Here is a 12,754-nt window from a genome sequence, read left to right on the forward strand (position 1 = left end):
CCATCTGACCATCTGAGTAGTTTTATTTTCTTTGTGGAGGAGTTTCTTCAGTGGAAGGTCGGTCAGAAGTACGTTGATCGGATGGGCTTGAAAGTACGGCCTGAATTTCCTTGCCGAATACACCAAAGCAAGTACGGCTCGTTCAAGGAAAGAATAATTTTTCACCGGCGGAGCGTGGCGTCTTACTTGTGAAGTAGATTGGCTTTTCTGAGTTGTTCTCCTCTTTGAAGAGAACCGAACTGATTGCAAAATCTGATACTGCCAGGTATAGCCCCAGTGTCTCTCCATCTACTAGTGTGGCTAAAACGGGAGGTGTGGTGAGGTATTTTTTGAGAGTGGCGAATGTGTGATGGCATTGGTCGTTCCATGAGAACTGCTCGCCTTTCTTGAGGTGTCACGCCCCGAGACCCATCACACATCCCGAGGACGTGGAATGAATCTCGAGGCAGACACCTATCCCGATTCTACCGAAATTTCGGCAGAGTTTCCTTTGTTTGATCGACATTCGTAAACCTTAAAACCTGTCATAACCTGTCATAAACCTGGAAATCCTAACTACAACCTTCCAACAACATCAAATCCCATCCACCAACTATGTAAGTATAACTGCTACTTAAATACATCAAATATTACATCAAAATGGCCTAGCTCACCATATATACAACCAAATGAACTAGCCTCTTACTATACAACCAAAAGAAAAGAGCTATGCTCATTATATACAGCAAAAGAATAACCTAGCTTATCTCTATACAGCCCAAAATATAAACTTGACTCTGTCTCTCGTCAAGCGTAAGGGAATCCTCCCAAATCCCCATAACCCTCATCGCTAGGGTTAGGAAAAGCCTCCTCTGCAACTGGCTCGTCTGAAATGTTAAGTAGGATGAGCAAACAACTATGCCCAGTAGAAACGCACATAGCCAATAAATAGTCTACTTATAGAAAACATTTGAAACATGCAGGGTTTCTATAATAGTATTCAAATATTGTGACTATGTATATATACATCACTAACTAGCAGAAATCATCTCGACATGCTTCATTGATATTTAAAATAGAGTTTTCACAATCATCATACAACTATTGTGACCGCTGCATCCTATTAGAATGGTGAGGGTACAACCGGTACTCGACCCGATCCACGAGCAATCTCGGTTCAAGACTTCCCGGTGCAGGAACCATGCACCGTTGTTTTCGATTTTACCGGCAGGGAGATGAAATGCCGTTGTTGTGTTTGTACACACAAAATCCCCAAAGCTTTTAGGGCTCGGGTGGGCCCCGCGGACCCTGACCCCCATACTGGGCTGTCACCTAACTTACGGTGGTCAACCGTTCGGACGATCGCAGATCGCTCGGGATCGACACACATCCGAGAGTGGACTAAACTCTCTCCTCGCAGCGTCTAAACCTCATCGAGGTAACATGTAACCCCACTTAAGCTAATCACCATACAAAGCCGCGGACACGCATACAAGCATGGTTATCTAGAAAAGTAGAAAAGGAATTCCCGGACTACATCCGGTGATGCATCCCTTTAAAGGTGGCCCACCACCGAAAGGTGTACACCACAGTTAGAATCTAGAAATAACTGCCGTCTCCGAAATGCGACAGTTCCTTCTTTATAGGAATTCACAATTCCTTTTCTAAATCCCCGTGATAAACATAGTAATATATATATATATATATATATATATATATATATATATATATATATATATATATACTCATATTACCGATTATTTTCAAGTACTCTAGTTACCTATGTAGTTTTTTTCTTTCAAAACTGTTGATTATGTAGGTGTGAGTTCCTGGATTTCCCGAAATCGAGTAGAACAACCTATGACTCCCAAACGGGCCAGTCATAGTAAATAACAACCGATGATTCCCAAACGGCGAATCATCGTAAATAACACGACCATCCTGGGAACAATCCAGAATCTCGCACTCCGATTACAAACAACGGGTAATCCTTACCCAGATTACAAAATCCATCTCTCTGTCTCCTTACGAGACAAGAGACGCGAACTTTTCCCAAAACCAGTTTTTCACTTTTAACCAGAAACAATCCCTCGCTACCCCCGATTTTACAAAAAACTCATTTCACACGAAAGCTATATATATATATATAGTTTATAGCGAGGAAATACAATGCAAAACATGAATATCATATATACATGCATGGTTGATACACAACTATCTATTTCCTAGTTAAACAATTCAAATCATGCATGAAAATAAGCAGGCTATATACTGGTATGTAGGTTCCTACCTTAGCAAGCTCCTTCTCCTCAAGCCCACTTAACCAAATTGAGCCCGCTTACCCGAATCAACTCGAATTCAATCCTATACAAAGATATACATATCGTCGGTTGTTAGAATTGATCGAACAACGAAGAATTCTTAACTTAGTATGGCCGAGAAGAAATCTCAACGTTAAGAATTGGGTTTGGTTAAATTTCCATCTACTATCGCATAGAGAGTTCTGAGGCCATTTTCGCATCATTACTCTCGACGGTCTCTACGGCTATATTCGCCATTGCAGGGCCCTCATATCGGCGCCAATCCTATCCCATCCCAATTCCAAGTCCAAATTTCAACTACAACCCATTCTACACCTCTCAATTAACATTAATTCTATTAATAAATCGGTGGGTGTTCCTTATCCCTCGATCATTACTCAATCAACTCTTATACAGTTATAATTCGACATAAATTTCTTGAAATTGTAATGAATAACCAAATTCTTACCAAGTCGAAATAAAAATCGTTTCTAGCTCATTTGCTCCACCAAAATCATGACCCTCCTCCAAACCGAAGCTCTAGAAAGTATACAACCAATTCCAATTATTATTATCATTTTTCTTTTCAATACCACTAATGAACTCGAAATCGAGTTTACACTATCGATTTGTAGGCGAAATTCACTAACCTTTCGCCAAAACCCGACGCACTCCAAGAATTTTCGGCTCCACCACTGTTTCCCTCCACTCCAGCTCGTCCAACTGCTATTGCCGGCCTTCAACACCCCCAATACACTCAGTTACAATCTATATATCCAATTCTATCAATATCTAAATCAAATTATCAAATAGATACGAAATCGCACTCACCTCTTTCTGCGATCCGACGAAATTCCAAGAGTTCTTGCATCTCCACTTTCGAATTCCACGATTTCTAAGGTTTGGATGTTTAAATTGTTGGTTTGAATCACTGAATTTGGGGAAGAAGGGAGTTTCTCTCTTCTAGGGTTTTAAAGGATGCTTAATTGGGGAAGAAGAGAATGGTTTAGCGATTTTTGGTTTGGCGATTTTTTTTTTTCTATTTAGCGATTTTTTTTTTTTTTTTTCCTATTTGGGCGATATATTTAGGCCCAAGCCCAATACATTACAATTTAAGCTTAAGGTCCTAATTCACGCTAACCCCTACTAATTCGACTTAGCATCTTGATTATTTTTCGCCTATCCCTCTAAATTTAATCGCTATATTCTATCTCACCGCAGTTATGACAATAACCCTCATGCGGTAAGTCGTTAACTTCGTGCGACTTCAGACGCTGTGAAAACCGCTAATCGGCATTACGTCAAATTTTCGTGATATGGTCGCTACCTAGCGTGACTTATGAGTCGGAGTTAAGTTCGAAGTAAGTTACGTACGTTTGAAATATAACCCCGACGACCAATTTACATAAATGACCCTAGATTTAATATGAAATTTACAAAAATACCCTTAATAATAATTCAGGACTTTACATGAGGAGTTGTAGGAACGGATGACATTTGTCTGACGCTCTGGATATGAATCGATTAAGTGCAGCAACCATGTCTGACAACTTCTATATCTGCTTCTTGGTCTGTGGATCGGGCATGTCTAAGAACGCTTTGATTTGGTCAAGATTTGCTTCTATCCCGCGTTGTGACACTTGATAACTGAAAAACTTACCAGAGGACGCTCCAAAGAGGCATTTCTCTAGGTTCAACTTCATTCGAGTGCGGCGCAATCTGGAGAACGCTTGCTCAAGGTGAGTAATATGGTCAACTGCTTTTTTGCTCTTGACGACCATGTCGTCGATGTAAACCTCCATGGTCTCGCCTAACATGTCCTGAAACATGTCAGTTACTAGACGCTGATACGTCGCTCCAACGTTCTTAAGGCCGAACGGGAGAATGTTATAACAATAAATTCCTTGTTCGGTAATGAACGAAGTCTTCTCTTGATCTTCCTCAGCGAGTGGGATTTGATTGTATCCGCTGTACGCATCCATAAAGGAAAGAAGTTCATGTCCGCAAGTTTGGTCGACAAGTCGGTCAATGCGTGGCAGGGGAAAACTGTCTTTCGGTGTTTCTTGATTGACATTCGTGAAATCGACGCAGAGGCGAACTGTGCCATTCTTTTTGGGAACCGCGACGATGTTAGCGACCCAATCGGGGTATTCCACTTTCTGATGAAACCGACTTGCTTGAGTTTGTCGACTTCGTCATTAATGGCTTTCTGAAAGCGCAGAGATAACCGGCGAGGTCGCTGGCGAACTGGCTTAGCATTAGGGTTGACATTTAACCGATGACAGGCGACACTAGGGTCTATACCAGGCACATCGATATACGACCAGGCAAAAACATCTTTATTCATAGCCAGAAAGTTTACAAGCTGGGCCTTGAGTGTAGGGTCAAGGTTAGCCCCTACATATACAAACTTAGGGTTATTATCAGTTCCTAAGTTGACCCGCTCTCTGTCGACCTGTTGGGGTACGGGCCTGGGTGGCGATGCTTCTTGACGTGGAGGCACTGCAACGTCCTGAGGGAGAGGGCACCGATTCATCTGGACTGGATCGGCTATTGTGGTGACGAGGATAGGAACTGGAATGGCTTATGTGGGCATACCCAGGAGCCGGCTAGAATCTTGTCGGCAGTGAAATTTGGAGGTGTAACACGTGTCTGTGAATCCATTGGAGCGGGAACGGCTGGATTGGCGTCTGGAATGTAGGTGGACGACTTCCTTTTCTTACTGGAGCCTCCAGCGTGCTGTTTGGATGTGTTGACTCTGACCTCTGCAACTAGGTCTTTGGCCATGGTATAACTGATGGGTTCGCTACTTGTGTGGAATGGTGTACTGTCGGTCTTTCCTGCTGACAAGATTTGGTTACACTGATATGCTTCCAGCTGATTGCTTCTCAGCTCCATCAATCCTCTGGGGCCCGGAAAACGGAGAACTTGATGCAACGTCAAAGGTACAGCTTGCATTTGGTGGATCCATCGTCGTCCTAATATGGCATTATAGGACGACTGGATGTCCAGGACGCTGAAGCACGTATTGCAGCTGACTTTGTCCTCTTTAGAACCCACTGAGACTGGAAGAATAATATCACCGACTGGGTCGGCTCTGGAACCATTGAAACCATAAAGGGGGGCAATCGGGTCTATCAGAACTGACTTGGGTAAACTCATTTCTTGAAGAGTGTGGTAAAATAAAATGTCGCGCAGAACTCCCCAGTCGATCAAGACACACTTCACCGTCCGGTCGGCTGATCTTGGCGTGAACGAAAGTGCATCATTGGAGGAAGGCGGACCTTGTTGAGGTCGGCCTCGTGGAAAATGATATCTCTGAATGACGGCCTGAGTGACGCGGAGCATGTTCTGCTTGGGAAGTAAAGTGATATACTTCATGAAGAGCGCCAACACGACGTCTTTTCTCTCTTGATGAGGTGACTGAATCATCGGGGAAAGTAATCATGTGAATGGTGCGAGTATTATCCCGATCTGAGGAGTGTTGTCTGCGCTCATGACGAGAACGCTCTTGAGGGACGCCCCTACGGGGCGAGCTTGGAAGTCTTGATGATGGCGGCTATGGGGAGAAGCGATTTCACGACTTGGCGAGGTGGACCGGCCATGCGCCGGCGCGAGCCATGAGCTTATGACGCAAATCACCGTCAGGAATGTTGGTGTAATGTTTAATGTGACCCGCTTCGACAAGGTCTTGAAGATAGTGCTTAAGCCCCCAGCACGCATTTGTTTCATGACATTTGGCTCTGTGGAAGGCATAATATGGCTTGTCAGGGCGATCAGCTGGCTGCTTCACATCTGGGCGGAAGTACGCGGCTCGCCGGATCTTGTCGAGGATGTAACTAGGAGAACGTGTCAAGACAGCGAATTCTCTGTTGTTATCGCGGGTGCCCGTCTTTGGTGCCCGCGACCTGGAACGCTGATTGGCATGCGGTGTAAGATCAGAGATCGCTGCGACCTCTTGGTTCTCGGCTAAACCACTGGACTGTAAACTTTCTTGCAATTTGATATACTTGTCAACCCGGGCATACAATTCGGATAACGTTTCTGGGCGTTCCTTCATCAGCGATCTGGACAGGTCGGTATTACGCACTCGACAGGCGTTTGAAAATGCCAGTGTGGCAAAAGATTCTTTCAGTCCGCTTTCCATGCACAATAGTTCAGCCTTGAACCGCCCTAAGAATTGGCGAATGGTCTCATCTTCTCGGAAGGATAACTGGAACAGCGAATCAAGATCTGCCTTCTTGCGTCACATTTGCACGCATCTTGGCTAGCAAATAGGTCGATAAAATTTGCTCAAAAGTTTTAATAGAATCGCTCAAGAGAGAAAACCAATCAAGCGCCATCCTTGGCGGCCGGAAATAATTGACGATGAAGATAATCATACTCGGAAAAGAGCTGTAGAGGGCCAAACTCTGAATGTATCGAGCCGTGTGCGTGTTGAGGGACAGTCTTTGCCGTCATACATGGGAAAACGTGGGCGGATAAAATCTTGAGGAGAGGATTTCTCGAGAAAATCGGCACAAAACGGGAGGGCGGTATGTCTTGAGCATCTTGAACAATATGGGTAAGGCGCGTCTTCCGACCGCACTTTGGCCGATCCTATGTGACAATTCGTTAATCTGCCGATTAACCTCGTTGATACCGTTTTCAGCAACATTGCCGGCCGGTTCTGCTTATCGACTGCATCGACTTGGGCTCATAAAAGTAGCATTTTCTTGCCCGAGCAAGAAAATACTTTCATTATGACACCGGTGTTTGCTCGGCAAGGTTTTGAACCGAGCTTCGAGGTGACCATGCTTCGTGGGCTTTGAGAAGTGCAAAGTGTTGAGTTAGGGTGCGTGATTTCTCAAGGAATCGAAACCACGGGCGCCAATGTAAAGGTGGGTTTTGGTTTTCCTTGATGATGCGTGGGATGAGGGAAGAGAGTTGAGATCTTTTGGAGGGACCGAGGTTAAGCTTGTGAAGGCCGCCTCGCCTACGTATCCTCTTTTGGTTTTCCTTTTCTGGGGGAGAGAGGAATCAGGTCCGACGTAGTTCAAACAGGTGGTATTTATAGGCTTAAGAAAATGTCAATCCGGAAGACACGTGTGTCTCTTGTACACGTGTAAGGTGGAGATCGTGAATGAGTGTTGGGCTAGTTATATTATAAGTCGTGTGCTGATTGGGAGTTGGCGCGGTCGCCCTTATTTCCCGGAAGTGAGAAGGATCAATAAGATTTTGGTAATGATTACCCCTGGTGGTGACCTTATTCGCGGCGTTCTGTCTTTGGCCATGTGTTCGTACCGAGCCATCTTTGTTTATACCACCTACCTGAAAGGAGCTACTCACAGATCGGTCTTGGAGGTCGATGTCCCGAAGTTAAGCAAAGCCGCACACACGCGTGTTCACAAAGGAACCGCTCCGAGTCGGTCTTGGAGGTCGATGTCACGAAGTTAAACCGCGCATTACGTGTTCACAAGGGAACTGCTCACAGGTCGGTCTTGGAGGTCGCCTTATGCTCTACGCGTGTATGATAACCTTATGAGGATATCACTCCCCTACAATTAACTGAAGACAGTAATAAAGCCGAGTTTCAAGTTACTCACATCAGGATCTTTCATACGTATAAGAGTGTGTGAGATCTGAGCTTCGGTGGTAGTGAGAGTTGAACAAGTTGATTTCGCATTTTGGTATGAGCTTCTGGAGTGGAGAAGAAGAAGACCAATAGACCATGAGAGATGATAAAAAATTTCGCGTTTTTTTTCGTTTCTTGGTTTCCGAAATAGTTTGAAATTTCGCATTTTTATCAGAATTACATCTGCTCATCTCATCCTGAGATCTGAGGGACCAGCAGGGGTGTGAGATAAGAGTGTCACTCTGGCCTAACCGTATATATATATATATATATACGGTTTGTCTAGGGTGCCACTCTTAGAGTGCCACCCTTATCTCACTCTTCATTTGAGCCGTCCGATCTCGCCCTCTAGATCTCAAGATCTAATTCACCAAATTTACCGATATTTACCGATATTTCGATATTTCATCATCTTCTCTAAAAAAAAAAACCATCTTCACCAATACTCTACACACCGATCTAACCAAAAAAAAACCGAAATTAAATTTTCTCTCTCTACGGCGGCTCTCTGGAAGCTTCTTCTTCTCATCATTTGGCAATTAGGTTTCTTCACTTGGTTTCTTCTTCTCGGCGGTATCATTTGGCACTTCAACTATAGTCCACATTTGGTTATGGTGCTTGCCTATTAATAATGCTTTAATTGACACTTGGATTGTCATTATACCATAAAACCTTGAATTTTGATTTAATTTAGGTTGCTATGATTATAGTTATGATTAATACCCTCGCTTAAAAGAGGCGGCAATTTCGTGGACTCGTCAGATTTCGGCCGAGTTAGGTGAACTCGTCGATGATTCTTCATGCCGTGATTGCGTCGTCAGAGTTTTGAACTCGCCGAGTTCGTGAACTCTATCGAGTTTTGAACTCTTCGAAGTTTTGAACTCTGTCCGAGTTCGTTGAAGTAGCATATTCGGTAAACCGCTGTGGAGTTCGTGAACTCTGTCAAAGTTTTGAACTCTCGTCAGATTCTCGCCGAGTTCGGTTAACTCGTCGTATTCTTCATGCCGTATTCTCGCCGAAGTTTTGAACTCGTCGAGTTGGTGAACTCGTAAGATTCGCCGAGTTCGTGAACTCTGTCGATTCTTCATGCCGTGATACGTCGAGTTTTGAACTGTCGCCGAGTTGATGAACTTCGATATTCCGATGAGTTAGGTGAACTCTGTCGTATTCTTCATGCCGTGTATTACGCCGGGAGTTCGTGAACTCTGTCGTATTCTTCATGCCGTGATTCTGTTAGAGTTTTGAACTCGCCGAGTTCGGTGAACTCTGTCGAAGTTCGTGAAGTAGCATATTCGGTGAACTCGTCGAAGTTTTGAACTCGTCGTATTCGCCGATGACTTCTGGCGTCGAGTTCGGTGAACTCGGTGAGATTCTTCATGCCGTATTCTCGCCGGAGTTTTGAACTCTGTCGGAGTTCGGTGAACTCGTCAGATTCTTCATGTCGTATTACGTCCGGAGTTTTGAACTCTGTCGAGTTCGGTGAACTCTATCGAGTTTTGAACTCTGTCGAGTTCGTTGAAGTAGCATATTCGGTGAACTTCGCCGGAGTTTTGAACTGGTCGTGATACGCCGAAGTTCAAAACTCTTTTTTCGAGTTCGGTGAACTTCGTCGTATTCTTCATGCCGTGATTTCGTGCCGAGTTTTTGAACTCGTCGAGTTCGTGAACTCTATCGAGTTTTGAACTCTTTCGAGTTTTGAACTCACGAGTTCGATTGAAGTAGCATATTCGGTGAACTCGCCGAGTTTTGAACTCTGCCGTGATCTCGCCGAGTTCAAAACTCTTTTCGAGTTCGTGAACTCATGTCGTATTCTTCATGCCGTGATTCTCGTGAGTTTTGAACTCATCGAGGAGTTGATGAACTCTATCGAGTTTTGAACTCTTTCAGAAGTTTTGAACTCTGTCGAGTTCGTTGAAGTAGCATATTCGTAAACTCGTCGAGTTGGTGAACTGTCAAAGTTTTGAACTTCTTCGATAAGTATCGGCCGAAGTTCGGGTTAACTCGGTCATAAATGATACGTCAGAGTTTTGAACTCTGTCGAGTTAGGTGAAGTATCATATTCGGTGAACTTTTGATTTGCCGAGTTTTGAACTGTCATATTCTTCATGCCGTATTAATTTCGTGAGTTGGGTGAACTAACATATTCGGTGAACTTTGTCGAGTTTTGAACTCGTCGTCGAGTTAGGTGAACTAGCATATAGGTGAACTCGTCAGAGTTTTGAACTCGACAGCAGTTGATGAAAATAATATTTGGTTAACTCTGTCGAGTTTGATGTTTAAGTTATTTACTTTGTTTTATGTACATTGGGATTTTTATTTGTTTAAGTTATTTATATTTTTAATTTTTCGATTTATAGAAATGGAGACAGAGACATCAATCAATATCGAAGAAGACGCGTAGTTGGGTCTTCGTCTACTAAAGCCCCCGTTCAAGGCACGCAAACATTAGTCGCTCCTTATATAGGAATGACTTTTACAAGTATTGACGAGGCAAAGACTTATTACAAAGAGTATGGTCAACAAGAGGGATTTGAGACTTCGTGTTAGGACGACTTCTAAGCAACAAAATCAGGTGGATTTGGTTAGTGGTTGTTTCTTGGGTTTGCTCCGTGAAGGGGTTAAGACTCCAAGAGAGATGAAGTCCGATCAAGAAATACATCAACTATCCGTGTGGTTGCCAAGCTAGAATTAAATTATTAAGAAAAGAATGCATGAAGAGATATATGAGGTCACTGTTGCTCATAATGACCATAGTCACGGTCCGGTGACCCCATCGAAGAGAATTTGCATGAAAACTAACAAACATATGCCCAAGCGTGAAGTGCTTGACCGAGATATTTAGTGATATACCGGTTTATCCGTTGGGAAAGTGGCATCTGTTTTCCATGGAGAGGAAGTTGGGTTTTACAGGAAAGATTGTTGGAACCATTATTATGGTTTGACCGGAAAAGATGCCTAAAGAAGGTGATGCAACCGGCTGCCGCAATATTTTATCGTAAGAGGAAAGTCTTTGAGGATCCAGGTTCTATTACGCCTATTGATTTAGATGAAAATGGGATCTGCGGTGAACTTTTTTCGGGTTCATGGGAGGTCTCGATGCCGATATGAATATTTCGGAGATGTTGTGTCTTTTGATACCACATATCGTACCAATGCATATTCCATGCCTTTTGCCCCTTTTATCGGAGTCAACCATCATTATCGATTCGATTCAGTTTGGTTCGCATTGTGCTTGATGAGACGTAAGATACATTCATATGGCTATTTAAGGCCCGCTTGCGACCATGGGTGGTCGTAGCTTAACCGTAATCATCATCACTGTGATAGAAAGCGATGGCAAGCCATTGCCAAAGTGTTTCCTAATACTCGCCATCGATTCTTGTCTTTGGCATATTATGCAGAAATTCCAGAGAAGATGTCATTTACCAAATTTGAGACATTGGTAACCGAAAGTTGAAGAACACTATTTCTTTTTCAGATAGGATTGTTGATTTTGAGAGAAGATGGTGTACAATCATTGAGAAGTATGAGTTGTCGAAAATCCTTGGTTGACAGAGATATATTCAATGCGGAGAAATGGGTTCCTTGTTATCTCAGTGGCACTTTTTTTTGGTATGCACTTAATCGGGTCGAGATGTGAATCGATGAATGCTCATTATAACCCGGTTTGTCAATTCGACGACTACGCTTTTATGCATTTTGTACATGGTAATGAGAAGTCTTTGACTTTGCTTGCTAGGAAAGAAAGAGATTCCGACACAAGAAGCATAGTTCACGGATTGTGCCTAACGATGCTTTCATCCTTACGCATGCAGCGAAGGTCTATAACGATCTCAATATTCAATAAATTTAAAGAGCAACTAGAAAAGGCAAAGATGGAGTACAAAATTGATGGGGAACAAATTGACAGTATGGAACCGAAGCTACATGGTGAAATGGAGACCGGTGAAGAATTCAGTTTGGAAAGTGAGTTTCGATAGAGGAACCTTAGAGGAGATGAATGCAAGTACTTTCAGTTTATGGGTTTGCTTTGTGGTCATATCTTAAAGGTTTTATCGTCTGAGATTGAAGAGATTCCAAACCATTTTAGATTGACGCGGTGGATGCAAAAGTCTAACACTTATAGAGTTGGAGTTTGATAATGGATTTGTGGTGGGAATGTCTCAAATGAACCTTTGAGAGTGGCTCATTCTATCAAGGTTGCTTCTCGAGTGGCATACGACGCGCCGTGATACTTTTTGAGGGTTATTCATATTTTATTGAAAAGATTGGTGAAATGGCTATTGAAATTTCAAAGTTTAATGAGACTTCCTACAAAGGAGACGCTTGGTTGCAGAGCCTCCAGTTGAGAGCCTCCGGTTTGCAAAGCCTCGGTTGCGAGCCTCCGATTCTTGAGCCTCGATACCTTCGGTTAATACATCACGTGTTTTTTTATTTGAATGTTTAATTTGATATAAATTTAGTGTTTAATTCGGTGTTTAATTTGATATAAATATTTATTTTAATTAGGTCTTTATTTCAGCTATTGATTTTGAATCTAACATTTCTCAAACAAAAGGGAGGGGAAGAAGAAAGCGGATAGATGGAAATCCCCAAAGAGATAGCCCTAAACAATTCAGGGAAGAAAGTGTCACAGGATGTGGACAGATTGCTAACCATGACTCGAGAAATTGTCCGGAGAAAAATAATACGTGTCCGGCGATTGTAAGTATAGATTTATTCAAAACTCTTTGATTCTAAATGTTCACTAGTTCTAATGATATTTTTATCTGGCGTCATGGACTTCATTGATGTCCGGACTTGTTAAGAGTGGTTTAGATATGGCAGCCTTGTTAGAGTTTTATCAAGTGTTGTTAAGTTG

At 43.0% G+C, this 12,754-nt stretch overlaps 1 long non-coding RNA gene across 1 annotated transcript; it reads right to left on the reverse strand.

Moving 5' to 3' along the window:
- Window positions 1-584: 584 nt before the first annotated feature.
- On the reverse strand, window positions 585-2,344 carry LOC147494120 (uncharacterized). The gene is made up of 2 exons (XR_015199756.1): window positions 2,270-2,344; window positions 585-866 (listed from the first exon to the last, which is right to left on the reverse strand). It is a non-coding gene; the product is annotated as an uncharacterized LOC147494120 (long non-coding RNA).
- Window positions 2,345-12,754: the final 10,410 nt, after the last annotated feature.

The sequence above is a fragment of the Coptis chinensis genome, chromosome 6 (assembly GCF_015680905.1).
Source record: "Coptis chinensis isolate HL-2020 chromosome 6, ASM1568090v1, whole genome shotgun sequence".
NCBI lineage: Eukaryota > Viridiplantae > Streptophyta > Magnoliopsida > Ranunculales > Ranunculaceae > Coptis > Coptis chinensis.